Raw genomic sequence first — 18,910 nt, forward strand, 5'->3', positions numbered from 1 at the left:
TATATTGTAGGAATGAATACAGTAATCACTAAACTACAAGGTAAAACACTGGCGTAAAGCCGCTATGACTATGTTGTTATGATGTTATCTTAATCCACTAGGTGGACACCTACTACACACATACCTTATGGACTCATTAAGTAAATGAAATCATAGGGGTGATAAGTCCAGAACTCGATTTCAGAATTTGATTAATTACTTGTTGATCAGAAAAGTATAGGCTTAAAACAAGCAATACCCTACCAATTGCATTACTATTTGGACCAGGACATTCTTTAGATAACATTGTATTGTCCATCACAAAAGGACACAAAGTGTATATGCCACAGGACCAAAGTACGCTCTTGAAAATTAATCTTCAGAGGTTATGGTTGTTCTCTAGAAGTCTGACGAGGCTACAGTTTACATGCAACCAGAACACTAGCCACATTGGAGGATTCCAGCACATTGCTTGAACCATGGCCTCTGAAAGCACCATTAATTGCATCTGGGATTTCGTTCTTCAATCCCACAGTGCATTGCAGGCGGCCAGGGAGAAAAAGGCTGGTGAATTAGTGGCAGGCGGGTGGGTTGAGGGTTGTGCTTGCTGAAGCCTTGACGATGCTTTGTACTGAAGGATTGTTCTCCACACAGCTAACTGAGGTACGGCAGGCAGACGCACACAAAGTTGTTTGAAAGCCCAAAAGGATATGCTGGCTGCATCATCAAAGTCCTTCCATGTGTCAGCAAGAGATGAAGCTCTTCCAGAGAGGGCAACGCCTCTGATCACACCATTCAATCGATGAGATTTGAATTAAGGAATAAAAGATCAGGCATTGTGCATCTCAGTGCTGTGTACGCCTGGAGAGAAGGATTAAGGCATGTTGGAGCTGCTATCTGTGACAGATGCCATCAATCACAAGTTCACTCCACTAGTTAGCTAAAGTTGATATTAGCCTAAATAGGACACATCTGTTTGTTGCTGTAGACTCTCAATTTAATTAATTCTCAAGTCGTGTTATTTTTAGGGGCTGGTTTATATTTGTTGCTGTGCTCCGTACATGTGTGCATAATGTAAATTGTACAGTGCCTTTGCACACAGTGAAGTGAACATGTATTGTTATACTGTGTTTGGAGCACACAGAGACAGACACAAACGCACACAAACACACACACAATAATTAAAGTCACTGTGGTAACAAACGTTGGTCTGAAAGCCTGCTTAAACCTTATTCTCCTCTCAGTGTTATTATGTCAGAATGTCTTTCATAAGAGATTCACTCTGTTGGATAATAGTTTATTTTCTCTACTTTTCAAGAGAGAATGAGTTTATTCCCCGGGAGTGGAGTTCAAGGGCAGGTCTCTGTAACCCAGGCAGACGCTCTCACCAAGACCTTGGAATCAGACAGAGGAAACAGCCGAGGACGTTTTTCTGCCTGGATTGAGCTTGTCCAGAACACTAACCCGGTGCCCTGTTCAGGCAGTGCTGTATCCTCAGTTCAGGCACTTGGACTGTCCTTGGTACCGCAACCTCTGAAAGTGACCCCCATTGCTAATGGTTCTACCATTCATCAGCTAGCATCGGAACAGGAGTAGTTGCTTGGGTTATGGAGCAGCAACTCACCTGATGATCTGAATCCCAGAGATGTGATTTTCTCCTCACTACCACATGCTCTCCTTACCCCTATCATTGGCCTCTTTCACCCGTCACGTCCCACAGTGGGGCATAATTGCTAAAAGCCCCTACCTCGCCATGTTCTCCTATTATTAGCATGGCGTTTAAAGCTGTCCCTGGTCAGATGGTCAATGCTTGAGGGCAATGTGTCACACTGCATGGGCACAAAAGGTAGCCAAACAATGCCATTCGAGGACCAGGTGCCACTATCTGCAGTAATACAATTTGGAAATCATACATCATTGAGGGCGACTGCACACACTGATAGTTGTATGGCTGGTGATTGTGAGGCGCCATAATCCTAATATTTCAGGAGATGTGCTCGGTGCAGTCCATGCAAGTTGTCAGGACAGCTGTTAGTCTAGAGCGGTGTTATTCAGTAGTATTTCAGTGGGGACCCCATTTTTTGGGCCAGAATTTCTATGGACCATTTTCTTTGCATGAATTTCTCACCCCAAATTTTATGACAACCTGAAATGAATTACATTTAGATATGTTATCAAAATGAAAAGAAATCAATAAATAATTTTACTCAATACAATTTCATTTTTTAAATGATCTTTCTCAAAAATGTTTCTATATTATTTTCCAATACAATAATCTGTACTCTTTTTTGTTGTTGTTGTTTTTTGCCAACCCCACTGCCCTGCGACCCCAACTTTGAATACCACTGGTCTAGAGGAACCTGGTGCCCTTGACTGACTCATGTTCTGAAACGCCCTATGACAGAGATAGAGGGGAAGGAAAAAAGACAGCATCCATGTAAGAAACAAGAGGAAAAATGGTTGCGTCATTAGGATGGCCTTCTGTTTGTTCACTGCAAATTGCATTCTATGGATATGTCCTTGGATGGACTGGGTTGTTTCTATAATGATGTTTTGGAGCGGAGCAGCAAGGGATCCTCTTTACTCTTGTCATTATTTTCTGTACTTGAGTAAACTGCTCTTAGTGCAGCATTGACTAGAGAAAATGTGTTGTTGTTCAGCATGTCTTTCAATGTTAATGTAATGTAGAAGTGTTTTACCTTTTCATGCAATTGCCTTTTTATGTATTTCTCTAGTCTACAGAACCAAATATGTGTCATTATGGTGTAAATACATCTCTGCTCTGCTGCAAACAAAAATATGTTTATAGCTTAGTGGCTTAATATGTGGGCTTTTGTCTGGCTGTCTGCAAGCATAGTATTGTGAATGTTATTGTTTGATCAATGATTATTTCTAACATCTATAATGAAATAAGGATAGAAGCTGCAGTTATTTAATGCTGAAGATTTGGGAATTCATATTATTATACTAGTTATTTTCTCCGTTGCTAACTTGTGATAATAGAATCATAATGCAATAATAACGTCTATGATGCATTGTTTTATTTATGATGTAGGCTGTTGTGTTTTGTTGTGATGTAATTGTTTTCATCCTGTTTGGACCCCAGGAAGAGTAGCTCAGGTAATAGGGATACTAATAAATACTAAATACTAACCTGCCTGCATGCAATAAATATAATTACCGATATTATTACAACAATATTCCAATAATTAAAAAAATAAATATTAATAGGAAGCTTTCTATTATTTTATTACACTTTTACTGCAGAGGTGTTTGTGTGATTCGGTGATGATGTTAATACTGTAACTGTAGAGAGGTTGAACCCCCCCCCCCGCCCCATAGGCACTGAAGGTGGATGTGGGGGAGGGAGATGCTTCATGGTCAGGGCCAGGGCCTGCTACAGCAGAGCAGCAGCCATAGCCCTGGATAAGAGCAGCGGGCCCAGCCTGTTTACTTAAAGCCCGCTGGAGCAGGAGGTCGACACACACCTGAACCCCCCCTGCACTGCGGGCCGCTGGGCGCAGCACAGCCGACCCCCTTTGACCTCTCCTCCCCATACAGCCCCTGGGACACTAGCCAATCAGCTCAGGGACCACTCCCAGGCACTCTGCTAACAGGAACGCTGCCTTCTCTACACCCTGGAGTGATGGAGAGCGGTATACAAACACGAATAAACACATATGCCTACACATACGTATGGTCATATCGTACACAGCTGCTCCTTAAGCACACATACATATTGTAGCTACATACTTACACACACATACACACATTAATTCACAAATGCACAGCCATACAGAAAACATATATTTTTGATGTTATTTCAAACTGGGTTTTTTCCATCTCTACCACACTCATTTTTGTGTCATGTGCGGCCAGGTAGAAAAAGACAGCTTTAGTTTGGTCAATATCTCCATCTTGTGGACACTTAGTATATTTTTATAGTTCAGGGTACTCAGCTCTGGAGACAGTACTAACCATGTGGATGGACACAGGATCAGCTGGGGTCAGAGCACTGCAAACCTTTCTATTATCAAATTATGCATCTAATGTAATTCCTTATGCTCTATTCCAGTGTTTCCCAACTCCAGTCCTCAAGTGCCCCCTACAGCACGCATTTTTGTTGTTGCCCTGGACAAACTCACCTGATTCAACTCATTGAGGGCTTGATGATTCGTTGATAAGTTTGTTTGCTTGTACGGGGCTACAATACAAGTGTGACTGTTGGGGGAACTCGAGGACTGGAGATGGGTAACACTGCTTTATTATATGCATCCTATAAGACAGAGGTGTCGAACTCATTCCACAGAGGGCCAAGTGTCTGCGGGTTTTTGGTTTTTCTTTTCAATGAAGACTTAGACAACCAGGTGAGGGTAGTTCCTTGCTAATTAGTGACCTTAATTTGTCAATTAAGTACAAGGGTGGATGAAAACCCGTAAACTATTGCCCCTCTGTGGAATGAGATTGACACGTGCTATAAGAGGATACATAACCAGATGTGGCCACAGAATAGGACAAGAAATAACCCTATGAATAATAATAACATTAAAATAATTGGGCTATAATAACAATAAAAAGGTGGTGTAAAAAGTCTGAAGCAAACAATAGCCTCTCATGTGTGAACTCCTTCGTCCATAACCACTCCCTCTCAGGGTCAAAGAGTGGGTGGGATGTCTTCATCATGAATGTCACTTTGTTTTTGGTCGGTTAGTCTGGCCCCTCTCTTGGATTGGCTTCTCGGATGACGGCACGGGTGAACCCCTCAGAGAGCCGCTCTCTGCTGTCTCTCCAAAACAGCCCTACTTTTTAAATATGCAACATCTGTGTCGAAAGAGCCATCCAAAATGGCTGCTCCTCGGAAGATGATGGCAGAGTCTGCTCAAACTTGGGCTGGGGCATTTGGTACTGCAAGGTTCCTAACAGATGTTAGCATTCACAACACCCGGGAGGTCTATTTTTGGGGGATTTTGATTTGTACCTATTCTTCCCAATGAGATAACTTAATCTCTAATTCTGGTTGTAATAATCCAACACATAGCTTGTTCACCTGAGCTAGGACTAGCCTCAGAACAGCCAGGTAGTGACCCACTGGGCACACACTGGTTGAATCAACATTGTTTCCATGTCATTTCAATGAAATTACTTTGAACCAATGTGGAATAGATGTTGAATTCACGTCTGTGCCCAGTGGGGAGGAGGTCACCCTAGCAGGGAACACTGGCTCCGACTCTGTTTGAAGACTTGGAAGCCACAAAGATGTTGTTGTCTCTGTAGCTGTTTCTGCTACATTTGTAACAAAGAATGAGCTCAGTAGCATACACTGTTATGCTACTGATATGCTAATGACGCCGGAGGAGATGTCTGCCGTTTTATGGTGCTATTGTGTGCATTTTTATATTATTTGTAACTTATTTTGTACATAATGTTTCTGCCACCGTCTCTTAAGACCAAATAGAGCTTCTGGATATCAGGACAGCGATTACTCACCTCGTACTAGACGAAGATTCTTTCTAACGAGTCGGACGCGAAGGATTTACTTCAGACACCGGACAAGGCCCAAATCCCCGTCATTCGCATGAAGAAGGGATGGAGATATTGGGGACGTAGGTCGGGGTGCCTTGTAAGGATCCGACGGTGAGTGGTAATTCGCCTCTACCATGAGTCCTATTAGCCAACATGTAATCATTGGATAACAAAATGGATGAGCTCCAATCAAGACTAACCTACCAATGGGACATTAAAAACTGTAATATCTTATGTTCCACCGAGTCGTGACTGAACGACGACATGGATAACATACAGCTTGCTGAGTTTTCCGTGCATCGGCAAGATAGAACAGCAGCCTCTGGTAAGACAAGGGGTGGCAGTCTGTGTCTATTTGTAATAACAGCTGGTGCACAAAATCTAATATTAAGGAAGTTTTGAGGATTTGCTCGCCTGAGGTAGAGTACTGTATCTCATGATAAGCTGTAGACCATGCTATTTATTTTCGTAACTGTCTATTTACCACCACAAACTGATGCTGGCACTAAGACTGCACTCACCGAGCCATAATGCCGTAAGCAAACAAGAAAATGCTAAACCAGAGGAGGCGCTCCTAGTGCCCGGGGACTTTAATGCAGAGAAACTAAAAATAGGTTTTACCTAATTTCTACCAGCATGTTACATGTGCAACCAGAGGAAAAAAAAACTCGACACCACCTTTAGTCCGCACACAGAAATGCAAACAAAGCTCTCCCTCACCCTCCATTTGACAAATCTGATCATAACTATATCCTCCTGATTCCTGCTTACAAGCAAAAACTAAGCAGGAAGTACCAGTGACTCGGTCAATATGGAAGTGGTCAGATGCCGCTAAACTACAGGACTGTTTTGCTAGCATAGACTGGAATATGTTCCCGGGATTCTTCCAATGGCTTTGAGGAGTACACCACAGTCCTCGGCTTCATCAATAAGTGCATCGATGGCGTCGTCCCCACAGTGACCGTACGTACATACCCCAACCAGAAGCCATGGATTACAGGCAAAATCCATACTGAGCTAAAGAGTAGAGCTGCCGCTTTCAAGGAGCGGTACTCTAACCCGGACGCTTATAAGAAATCCCGCTCTGCCCTGCGATGAACCATCGAACAGGCAAAGCGTCAATACAGGACTAAGATTGAATCATACTGCAACAGCTCCGACGCTCACCGGATGTGGCAGGGCTTGCAAACTATTACGGACTACAAAGGGAAGCACAGCCGCGAGCTGCCCAGTGACATGAGCCTACCAGATAGCTAAATTAGTTCTATGCTCGCTTTAAGCCAAGCAACACTGAAGCATTCATGAGAGAACCAGCTGTTCCGGACGACCACACCCTCCATAGCCAATGTGAGTAAGACTTTTAAACAGATCAGCATTCACAAGGAAGCAAAGCCAGACGGATTAACAGGACGTGTACCTACATGTACATATTACCTCGACTAACCTGTGCCCCGCGCACATTGACTCTGTACCGGTGCCCCCTGTATATAGCCTCGCTACTGTTATTTTATTGTTGCTCTTTAAGTATTTGTACATTTTCTATTTTCTTCTTTTTTTAACTTCAGTTTATTTTAGTAAATACTTTCTTAAAGCACTTTTTTTTCTTAAAACTGCATTGTTGGTTAAGGGCTTGCAAGTGAGCATTTCACTGTATTCGGCGCGTGTGACAAATAGAATTTGATTAGATGTTTTATTTACGCTCTTCCTCCTCAGAGAATTGAGAATATTTCTAAACAGAAAAGCCATGACCTAAAGGCTCCTTGTCATCTGGATTATTCAACCAACATTCAAATGAGACAGAAGACAGTGATACAGAGAGATAGGAAGAGAGAGTGAGAGAGAGTGAAAGAGAGGAGAATAAAAGAGAGTGGAAGGGAGGAGAGTAGGGAGCTTAATGCATCACTTTAAAAAAAAAGTTCATATTTCATGCTCATCATTAAGGCTGGGTTTGAGCATGGAAGGCGCTTCTGCTATTTTCCCACACCCCTTGAGCCAAGTCCTTGTGACAGCCCTCCACTACATCCTGGCAAATTATCTGCATGAGCTCCGGCGAACAAAAACAGCCCAGTGCGGGGGAAGCGAGTGAGACCCATCCACAGCTCTGCTCCTGTGATGGGGAGACACGTCACTTTGTATCAGCTCGAGCTCTCCAACTCACATAATCTAGTGGAGAAGAACAAGACCGCTCCAAAGACACAAAGAGAGGCTACAACAGCCTGCCGGGCCCTTATTGCCCAGTATAGCACCCTGTTATTAAGAAGTGATGAGGTAATAATTTAAATAGGAGTTTGGGAGAACACAAAGCTCAATGCCAGGCTCTCTAAAATACAGTGATTTACCTTAGGACTGGGAGATGCCTATTTGTGCGGCAAGTAAACAACACTGAGTGACTTGGATTTTCCTATGCAAATACGTTGTGCCACGAACAGTTATATACAAGCGTTTTCTTTTTCAGGTACATACAGAAACCACCAGACAGCACCTTCCCTAGTTAGTGCCTGACAATCCTAAGGCCAGTCTGATGAGAGGAATCAGATATCCAACAGGTAAACCCCCTAGTGGACCTGGAATGTACTGAAGGCATCCTGCATCTACTCTACTGTAAGCTGTATTCACACACTAGTTTAGAAATAGAAGTATATTTTCCCCTGGCCTCTTTCTCAAGGATATACACTGACACTCAAGGAGACTTGAAAAATTGAGTTTCACCAAAATAAACATGTCTTCCAAGATGCATGTGCTCCAAGCCCAAATTGGCCTATTTAAAGCCATATACATAGATATTTGAATAATATTGACTTGCAAACTATGCTGAGGACAGGAGGCTAGCCTGTCTATGTTAGGACATCATAAGTGATGCAGAGTCCATGCAGGTGAATGGAAAGTACATGCTGTATCCATTTCACCCTATTATAAGACAGTCCGTCCCAAAAATGGGCTTGTGTGCATTAAGTAAAAATATGTATTATTACTTGAAAAATAATGTGACATATCTGTACAGCACACACTGTAGCCCTGCAGAACTCTAACATACAGTCAACCAAACCAACCATATAATACAGTTTTTCTCAATCACGTACAAGCATTTTTTGGAACTGTGGTTAAACGTACCTATAGCAAAACAGCAATCAGCAAATACTTAAACACATTTGCAGTTTGTCTGATCATTTTCTCGCCTTACATTTTCTTGCCTGCATACTGTATTTTAGACTCGCTTTTGCAAAGCTTTAAATACAATTGTCATCAATGAATTCAAAATTCACTGTGAAGTGTTTTGTTCACAGAATATCAACACAATGTTTTTATCAGAAGAGAAAAGATTGCAATGTGTTCACTGTTTCCGTCAATCAGTAAATACAACTGCACAAAATTGTAAATAGTTTTATCAGTGGTAAATCAGGTAAGATATACACTAGAAAAAGATTTTTTGTATTTTTTACATCATTGCGTACATGCAGAGATGCAGAGAATAACGTTGATCTTTGCTTTAGTATAGATTGAGACCTATAAACTCAGTTGTGTTCCTCCACTGTGTTCACCTTTCCTTATATATATTGGGGATTGCATATCTACTTGCCAATGGAAAGTCTACAAACCTATGAGCAGAACAGCGTATGTACAGTTGAAGTCTGAAGTTTACATACACCTTAGCCAAATACATTTAAACTTAGTTTTTCATAATTCCTGACATTTAAAAATAAAAAATTCCCTGTCATAGGTCAGTTAGGATCACCACTTTATTTTAAGAATGTGAAATGTCAGAATAATAGAAGAGAGAATTATTTATTTCAGCTTTTATTTCTTTCATCACATTCCCAGTGGGTCAGAAGTAGCCATACACTCAATTGGTATTTGGTAGCATTGCCTTTAAATAGTTTAACTTGGGTCAAACGTTTTGGGTAGCCTTCCACAAGCTTCCCACAATAAGTTGGGTGCATTTTGGCCCATTCCTCCTGACAGAGCTGGAGTAAAGGAGTCAGGTTGATAGGCCTCCTTGCTCGCACACACTTTTTCAGTTCTGCCCACAAATTTTCTATGGGATTGAGGTCAGGGCTTTGTGATGGCCACTCCACTTGACATAGTTGTCCTTAAGCAATTTTGCTACAACTTTGGAAATTTGCTTGGGGTCATTGTCTCCAAGCATATTTCTTCCTGACTGATGTCTTGAGATGTTGCTTCAATATATCCACATAATTTTACTCCCTTATGATGCCATCTATTTTGTGACGTGCACCAGTCCCTCCTGCAGCAAAGCACCCCACAACATGATGCTGCCACCCCCGTGCTTCACGGTTGGGATGGTGTTCTTCGGCTTGCAAGCCTCCCCCTTTTTCCCCCATACATAACAATGGTCATTATGGCCAAACAGTTCTATTTTTGTTTCATCAGAGCAGAAGACATTTCTCCAAAAGTACAATCTTTGTCCCCATGTGCAGTTGCAAACCGTCGTCTGGTTTTTCTATGGCGGTTTTGGAGCTGTGGCTTCTTCCTTGCTGACCGGCCTTTCAGGTTATGTTGATATAGGACTCGTTTTACTATGGATATAGATACTTTGGACCTGTTTCCTCCAGCATCTCCCCAAGGTCCTTTGCTGTTGTTCTGGGATGGATTTGCACTTTTCGCACCAAAGTACGTTCACCTCTAAGAGACAGGACGCGTCTCCTTCCTGAGTGGTATGACGACTGCGTGGTCCCATGGTGTTTATACTTGTGTACTATTGTTTGTACAGATGAACGGGGTACCTTCAGGCGTTTGGAAATTGTTCCCAAGGACTAACCATAATTGTGGAGGTCTACAATTTTTTTCTGAGGTCTTGGCGGATTTCTTTTGATTTTCCCATGATGTCAAGCAAAGAGGCATGGAGTTTAAAGGTAGGCCTTGAATTACATCCACAGGTACACACACCTCCAATTGCTCAAATAATGTAAATTAGCTTATCAAAAGCTTCTAAAGCCATGACATCATTTTCAGGAATTTTCCAAGCTGTTTAAAGGCACAGTCAACTTAGTGTATGTAAACTTCTGACCCACTGGAATTGTGATACAGTGAATTATAAGTGAAATAATCTGTCTGTAAACAATTGTTGAAAAAAGGACTTGTGTCATGCACAAAGTAGATGTCCTAACCGACTTGCCAAAAGTATAGTTTGTTAACAAGAATGTTGTGGAGTGGTTGAAAAATGTGTTTTAATGACTCCAACCTAAGGGTATGGAAACTTCCGACTTCAACTGTATTTAATAATATATATATGGAATTCGAATGTGATGATACTAGGAAATGAATTCTGCGCACAATGTGCTTATTTTTCATTTTCTTTTTGATCAGTAATAATATTTAATTTTATGTGTGTGAATTCTTTCTGTGAAATATGCATAAAAGGACAGTAATTGCCCATAATTCTGCCACTTTTGGTAGTTGAATTTCAGATCTATTTTGATCATCATGATGTAGTGACCGCAAAGAAAATCAATTGCTCTATTGGCATTTTTCAAAGACTTTTGTTTTGTCAGCTTAGACTCTAGAATATGTATGTTTGTGTTAATCTTTTGGCAGACAATCATGTTATTTTGATTCATGTATTTGCATTGTTCTAATGTTTGTTAACTTCTGTGGCTTTTACAGAGTCAGAAAAATACACATAAATACATCATTCAAGAAAACAAGGCTAAAAACAATAGACACAGGGGAATGAAGAGCATAACTTACAGATCCCCAAAATAAACAAACAGATGCGTAAAGACAGACAGACAATAAAATGATACAAAATAAATAAAAAAGACCATTAATCAGTATAGCCTACAGATCATAGACACACAACAAGCATCATACTAAACAGGTCTCATTTAGTTTTGATTAATGTATATATGTTTTGAGAAGGCAATTGCATTTTGAAAATGTATTTACTGTTTTGCATAAGGCTGTGTCTTGTGAAAACACTGTTTTGAAAATATACAATGTTCCAAAAAAATGCTTGTACACAATTGAGAAAAACTGTAATGAAAACGTATAAGTGCATAACTGCCTAGCTACCTGAATGTCAGATATCTCACAACAAAATGTGAAAATTGGTAAATAATTACATTTCTCTGTCAACACATTTATGATGATGTATCTGCCGATGCAAATATGGTAGAATTATAGCAATTAGTTACATTTATATAGGCATAGACATTATGACAACTCATATAATATGAGTTATATTTACCAAAGCAGTTCAATGATCATTCAAAGCAACATTCATTTAGACTAATTTACACTTATTAATTTCTCACCATTTCCCCACATTTGGTAATCTCTCAACTGGTCCCTCAGAATGTGCCTATTTGAATAATTGGCCTATAATTTAACTTAGCAGCAAATATATACTATTTTTAAAACAAATACATATTCATATAATCTATAATGAATGCCTATTTGCGTCATTAATCAATTCTAGCAGCGAAAAACTTGATCTATTTCTACAAGCCGTTAAGAAGAGAAGCAATATCCTCCACAGTGGAAGATAAGATTTAATAGATGCAAAATCCTAATTCATCGGCAATTTAAGATGTTCTCAGGAAGCGTGGCTTTACTCACAATATTATTCCCTCTTTATAAAATGCTCTCCTCTATTGGTGTTCTGACCTCTTTGGATAAAAAGGGCCATGGGTTTTCAATGGCTGTAGTTATTCATTCATTGGCACTCAAATTGATGCTGCAGTGCCTGTAGTATATAATGCTCTATAAACATCTACCATGTGTATAAACAGTGAAAATGCCACTATGGCAGGCATTTCATACAGTTTCAAAATATGTATTTGCATCATTATAGTAGTTTTGAAAAATCCCATTAGCTCTGGTTGAGTGTCTATTGTATGTACTCACGCACGCACACACACGCACACACACACCCTTTAAACCCTATATGCTCCTTTGAAACCCCTCTTTCAAAGTCACTAAGATCTCTTCTTCTAGCCTTGGTAGCCAAAATAATGTGCAACTGGGCAATGAGTCAGATAAACTCGTAGATACCATTTTTACGTCTCTGTCTCCAGTAAGAAGGAAGTTAGAGGTAGTTTCGTGAGCCAATTCTAACTAGCGGTAGGGCAATGACTGGAATTGCACAAGCGCTAGTTAGCAACTTCCTTTAAACTGCACGGAGAGACATAAAAATGTTATCCACAAGTTCATCAAACTCTGGGTCAATAGATAAAGGGCCTCATTGTCAAAATCCAGAAGTATCCCTTTAACTCAGGAACCACACCTGTGTGGAAGCACCTGTTTTCAATTTTCTTTGTATACCTCATTTACTCAAGTGTTTCCTTTATTTTGGCAGTTACCTGTATCTGCGAGTAGTCTGTCTAAACCCACTATGAACAGCAGAGCACACTATCCATATTCATGTGATATTTGCCGGAAGGCATTTGTGTCTCCTAAAATAGCATAGCGAGAAAGAGGGTCTCACAATGCATCCTAACGTTCATCATGAGTACAGTCCCTGCGATGTGTAGCACATTCATAATATGCTAATTACTACTACTAATATTGTGTGTGTGTGTGTGTGTGTGTGTGTGTGTGGGTGTACTATTGGTGGTGCGGCGAAGTACTCTTATTTGTACCAGAGAGATCTAATGCAAACATAAAAGGTGATATGAAAAGCATTTGGAAACCAACATTCTCAGACACCCTTTGAGCCTAATTGCTTGTTATCTGGGCAAGATCCATTTATCTAAATGCTGTTGTTTAAACTCTTCCTGTTCTGCTGTGTGGGGCCACACATGCCCACAGGTTATTTTATGCTGTGGTCACAAAGCCTCAGGTGCCAACAGGTCTCCTGCCCTGCACCAAAAGGCCCTAGCTGTGTGAATGGACACCTTGCTATCAAAGAGATGGCCTGTTACAGTCAAGCAGATAAACACAAACTAAGGACACAGAAAAAACAATGTCCTTTTACCATGAACCCAATCGAATGGCTTTTATCAAAGATAACACTGTGATTGACGTTCATTTTCCTTCAAGAAGAAATCCTTTCCACCAGCGAATAATGAAAAGTTATAGCTATATGAAAATGTTTATTAGTTGAAAGCACTAGGGTTGTGGTTAATAATAGCCTATATAGGATATCTAACTATTTCTGTCCATAGACATAAAACTAACCAGGAGAGGGAAGCACACACCAAGTTGCTACTACTGCAGGAAACATGCTGACTACACATGGACCATACATGAATGTGACATCCAGTTAAAAGAAACTTGTAGAAATGCCGTTTGTGATATGAAAAATGTAATATCCCAATGAAAATGCAATGCAAATACATAAAGTGTACACAATATACAAAAGCCAAGAAAGAGCATTGGTGTCAACATTCAAATGATTTTCCCAACCACATAAATGTAAGGTTGTATCTCTTCCTGATTCCATTAGCCTAAAATAATGTTTCCATGACAGTCCTTGTATGCGATCCTCACACTAACGGTGCAGCAGATCACTAAGGTCTCTAAAGGTAATTTCCTACAAGCATACAAAATAACTTGCATGCCTGACACACACGTATCTGGAAAGAAACTGTATGGAAACAGCAACAGTGTCTTTGCAGTGAGTAAACAGCAGGAAGGTATGTGGAAGTTGGAGATCAGTCATGGGGGTCAGGGCACTTAGTGCTGCTCTAAGGAGAGGATAGTTAGTGATAGTGGCCATATACATGCCTCTGGGAAGCTTCTCAGGATGATGCAATGAGATAATGACTTCATACATGCACCTTCAGCGTGCGTCAGTGAGGGCACCATTTCATAAGCTATTTATCTGATGACATGATGTCATACAATCAGTGAGTAACACAGTGGTGTCACAGTATATGGGCCAATCATTACAACAAACAATGAGAGTATCTCACATACTATGTATAAGTCATTTGATGATCTGTCATATATTGTGTCTCACTAATATTCCTGTGTCTCATGTTTGCCATCAGAACGATTTGACCTGATTAACCTTAATTGCCAAATTGAGTCAATATAACAACTACAGTAACTGTAATGATTCACTTGTGCTACTTTAGTCTTGGGGCATGGTCTGTTGAATCAACTTCATTGACTACATTAACTGAACCTGAAATGCTGCACCATCGCATTAATACTGAGGGAATAAGGTTGTCTGTATAAGGAGACTATGTAATTCCAAAGAGGAACGAGGAAGTTATAAGGATCAAGGCTTATCACCCATGCACACCCCTGATTTACGCTATAATGACAGTGTGTACCTTTCATTGAGCAACGGCTTGGTAGTGACAAAGCACTCTGTGGGTGTGTTTCCACTGCCAGCAACCATGTTTTCCCTAATTAGCTTAAGTTTAGAGACCATTTGCCACACTCTCATGCTGTAATTTAGTCAGATATGCCTATTGAGATGCCAGCAGCTTCCCAATGCAGTGAGATTCCTGCCTTTATGGGACCATGTCTATGGTTCCCCACCCTCAGACAGAATGTCAGCTCTGATTCAATCAGAGAGAGACATGTATACAAAACTCCCCACATAGCCAAGGCTTTGTAAAGTACCTGCCATACCATGCTTTTCAATGGGAGCCCTGACCTTGAGGAGTGAAATCAAACACACAAACACATTTATACAGAATTGCTTGCAGGAAACACAATTTCACACAAACACACTAATACAGGTACATGCATACCCAATGTATAAAAATACACACTCACTCCTGACCACTCACAGGAATAGCCACTTGGACCCTCAATCTGCTTGTATCACGCTATATCACAATAAACAAAGTTCAAATGCAAAGACTCCGAGATCATCATGCTTTTGAAGTGAGTGCGAAATCTGTAGCCTATCTCCGCTTTGCTGTATCAGCGTAAAATAGGGTCCTTCCAGCAGTCCTAAGGACAAACATTCAGCAGGAGGCAGGCAGGTAGAGGTGCAAATGAGTGTTGGATTTATTTACACGGCGCTGGTGTTTCAAAGATGATGGTGATATTTACAAATATATATTTAAAGTTCTGACTGCAAAATGTCAGCATTCAAAAGAAAAAGCCTCTCATCAGGCAAAACCTCTTAACCTCTTAACCAATAAAGCACCGGTGGGATTTACGAGGCTTCAGATACAGCCTCCCATTGAGTTACCCAAAAGTGAACTAACTAGACCAACCCCAAAAGGCCACCTAAATACATTTGGCCACACCTATTCCTGGCGCGCAGGCCAGGTACACAGTTGAAGTCGGCAATTTACATACACCTTAGCCGAATACACTTAAACTCAGTTTTTCACAATTCCTGACACTTAATCCTAGTAAAAAAATCCCTTTCTTAGGGCAGTTAGGATCAGCACTTTATTTTAAGAATGTGAAATGTCAGAATAATAGTGGAGAGAATGATTTATTTCAGCTTTTATTGCTTCTTTCCAAGTGGGTCAGAAGTTCACATACACTCAAGTAGTATTGCCTTTAAATGGTTTAACTTGGGTCAAACGTTTTGGGTAGCCTTCCACAAGCTTCCCACAATAAGTTGGGTGCATTTTGGCCCATTCCTCCTGACAGAGCTGGAGTAAAGGAGTCAGGTTGATAGGCCTCCTTGCTCGCACACACTTTTTCAGTTCTGCCCACAAATTTTCTATGGGATTGAGGTCAGGGCTTTGTGATAGCCACTCCACTTGACATAGTTGTCCTTAAGCAATTTTGCTACAACTTTGGAAATTTGCTTGGGGTCATTGTCTCCAAGCATATTTCTTCCTGACTGATGTCTTGAGATGTTGCTTCAATATATCCACATAATTTTACTCCCTTATGATGCCATCTATTTTGTGACGTGCACCAGTCCCTCCTGCAGCAAAGCACCCCACAACATGATGCTGCCACCCCCGTGCTTCACGGTTGGGATGGTGTTCTTTGGCTTGCAAGCCTCCCCCTTTTTCCCCCATACATAACAATGGTCATTATGGCCAAACAGTTCTATTTTTGTTTCATCAGAGCAGAAGACATTTCTCCAAAAGTACAATCTTTGTCCCCATGTGCAGTTGCAAACCGTCGTCTGGTTTTTCTATGGCGGTTTTGGAGCTGTGGCTTCTTCCTTGCTGACCGGCCTTTCAGGTTATGTTGATATAGGACTCGTTTTACTATGGATATAGATACTTTGGACCTGTTTCCTCCAGCATCTCCCCAAGGTCCTTTGCTGTTGTTCTGGGATTGATTTGCACTTTTCGCACCAAAGTACGTTCACCTCTAAGAGACAGGACGCGTCCCCTTCTTGAGTGGTATGACGACTGCGTGGTCCCATGGTGTTTATACTTGTGTACTATTGTTTGTACAGATGAACGGGGTACCTTCAGGCGTTTGGAAATTGTTCCCAAGGACTAACCATAATTGTGGAGGTCTACAATTCTTTTCTGAGGTCTTGGCGGATTTCTTTTGATTTTCCCATGATGTCAAGCAGAAAGGCACTGAGTTTGAAGGTAGGCCTGAAAATACATCCACAGGTACACCTCCAATTGACTCAAATAATGTCAATTAGCCTTTCAGAAGCTTCTAAAGCCATGACATTATTTTCTGGAATTTTCCAAGCTGTTTAAAGGCACAGTCAACTTAGTGTATGTAAACTTCTGACCCACTGGAATTGTGATACAGTGAATGAAGTGAAATAATGTCACGTTCTGACCTTAGTTCTTTTATTATGTCTTTGTTTTAGAATGGTCAGGGCATGAGTTGGGTGGGTTGTCTATGTTAGTTTTTCTATGATTTGCTATTTCTGTTTTTGGCCTGGTATGGTTCTCAATCAGAGACAGCTGTCAATCGTTGTCCCTGATTGAGAACCATATTTAGGTAGCCTGTTTTCTATTGTGTTCGTGGGTGATTATTTTCTGTTGTCTATTGTGTATCTGCACCAGCCAAAACGGTTTTCGGTCATTTCTCTTTGGTTATTTCCGTGTTCATTCTAATAAATATGGACACATACCACGCTGCACCTTGGTCCTCACCTTCTTCCACCAACAACGGCCATTACAAATAATCTGTCTGTAAACAAGTGTTGGAAAAATTACTTGTGTCATGCACAAAGTAGATGTCCTAATCGACTTGCCAAAACGATAGTTAGTTAACAAGAAATTTGTGGATTGGTTGAAAAATGAGTTTTAATGACTCCAACCTAAGTATATGTAAACTTCCATCTTTTTTTAAATGTATTTTTTATTTCACCTTTATTTAACCAGGTAGGCTAGTTGAGAACAAGTTCTCATTTGCAACTGCGACCTGGCCAAGATAAAGCATAGCAGTGTGAACAGACAACACAGAGTTACACATGGAGTAAACAATTAACAAGTCAATAACACAGTAGAAAAAAAGGAGAGTCTATATACATTGTGTGCAAAAGGCATGAGGAGGTAGGCGAATAATAAAAATTTTGCAGATTAACACTGGAGTGATAAATGATCAGATGGTCATGTAAAGGTAGAGATATTGGTGTGCAAAAGAGCAGAAAAGTAAATAAATAAAAACAGTATGGGGATGAGGTAGGTAAAAATGGGTGGGCTATTTACCGATAGACTATGTACAGCTGCAGCGATCGGTTAGCTGCTCAGATAGCAGATGTTTGAAGTTGGTGAGGGAGATAAAAGTCTCCAACTTCAGCGATTTTTGCAATTCGTTCCAGTCACAGGCAGCAGAGAACTGGAACGAAAGGCGACCAAATGAGGTGTTGGCTTTAGGGATGATCAGTGAGATACACCTGCTGGAGCGCGTGTTACGGGTGGGTGTTGCCATCGTGACCAGTGAACTGAGATAAGGCGGAGCTTTACCTAGCATGGACTTGTAGATGACCTGGAGCCAGTGGGTCTGGCGACGAATATGTAGCGAGGGCCAGCCGACTAGAGCATACAGGTCGCAGTGGTGGGTGGTATAAGGTGCTTTAGTGACAAAACGGATGGCACTGTGATAAACTGCATCCAGTTTGCTGAGTAGAGTGTTGGAAGCAATTTTGTAGATGACATCGCCGAAGTCGAGGATCGGTAGGATAGTCAGTTTTACTAGGGTAAGTTTGGCGGCGTGAGTGAAGGAGGCTTTGTTGCGGAATAGAAAGCCGACTCTAGATTTGATTTTCGATTGGAGATGTTTGATATGAGTCAACTGTACATAGAAAGTAACAATGATAAGACTGACATTTGCGTTACTACAGTACACGTACTGACATCTCTCCTTCTCAGGACACAAAAGATGGAGAAGACTCCAGGAAATGACCGGATGAGAATGGTACTGTATGCATTGCGCTATAGGTCAATACATCTCCAGGTGACAAGCACCTTGAATGAAAAGGAAACATTGTTAGCCAATATTTCATGTCACTCAAATCTAAGAATAATCTGAAACAGTCACTGGTCTAGGGAGGCAACCTGGTCTCTGAGCATTTTGTATTATTCTTTATGTAAATCCG

This window comes from Oncorhynchus mykiss, chromosome 1 (assembly GCF_013265735.2).
Source record: "Oncorhynchus mykiss isolate Arlee chromosome 1, USDA_OmykA_1.1, whole genome shotgun sequence".
In the NCBI taxonomy this organism is placed as follows: domain Eukaryota; kingdom Metazoa; phylum Chordata; class Actinopteri; order Salmoniformes; family Salmonidae; genus Oncorhynchus; species Oncorhynchus mykiss.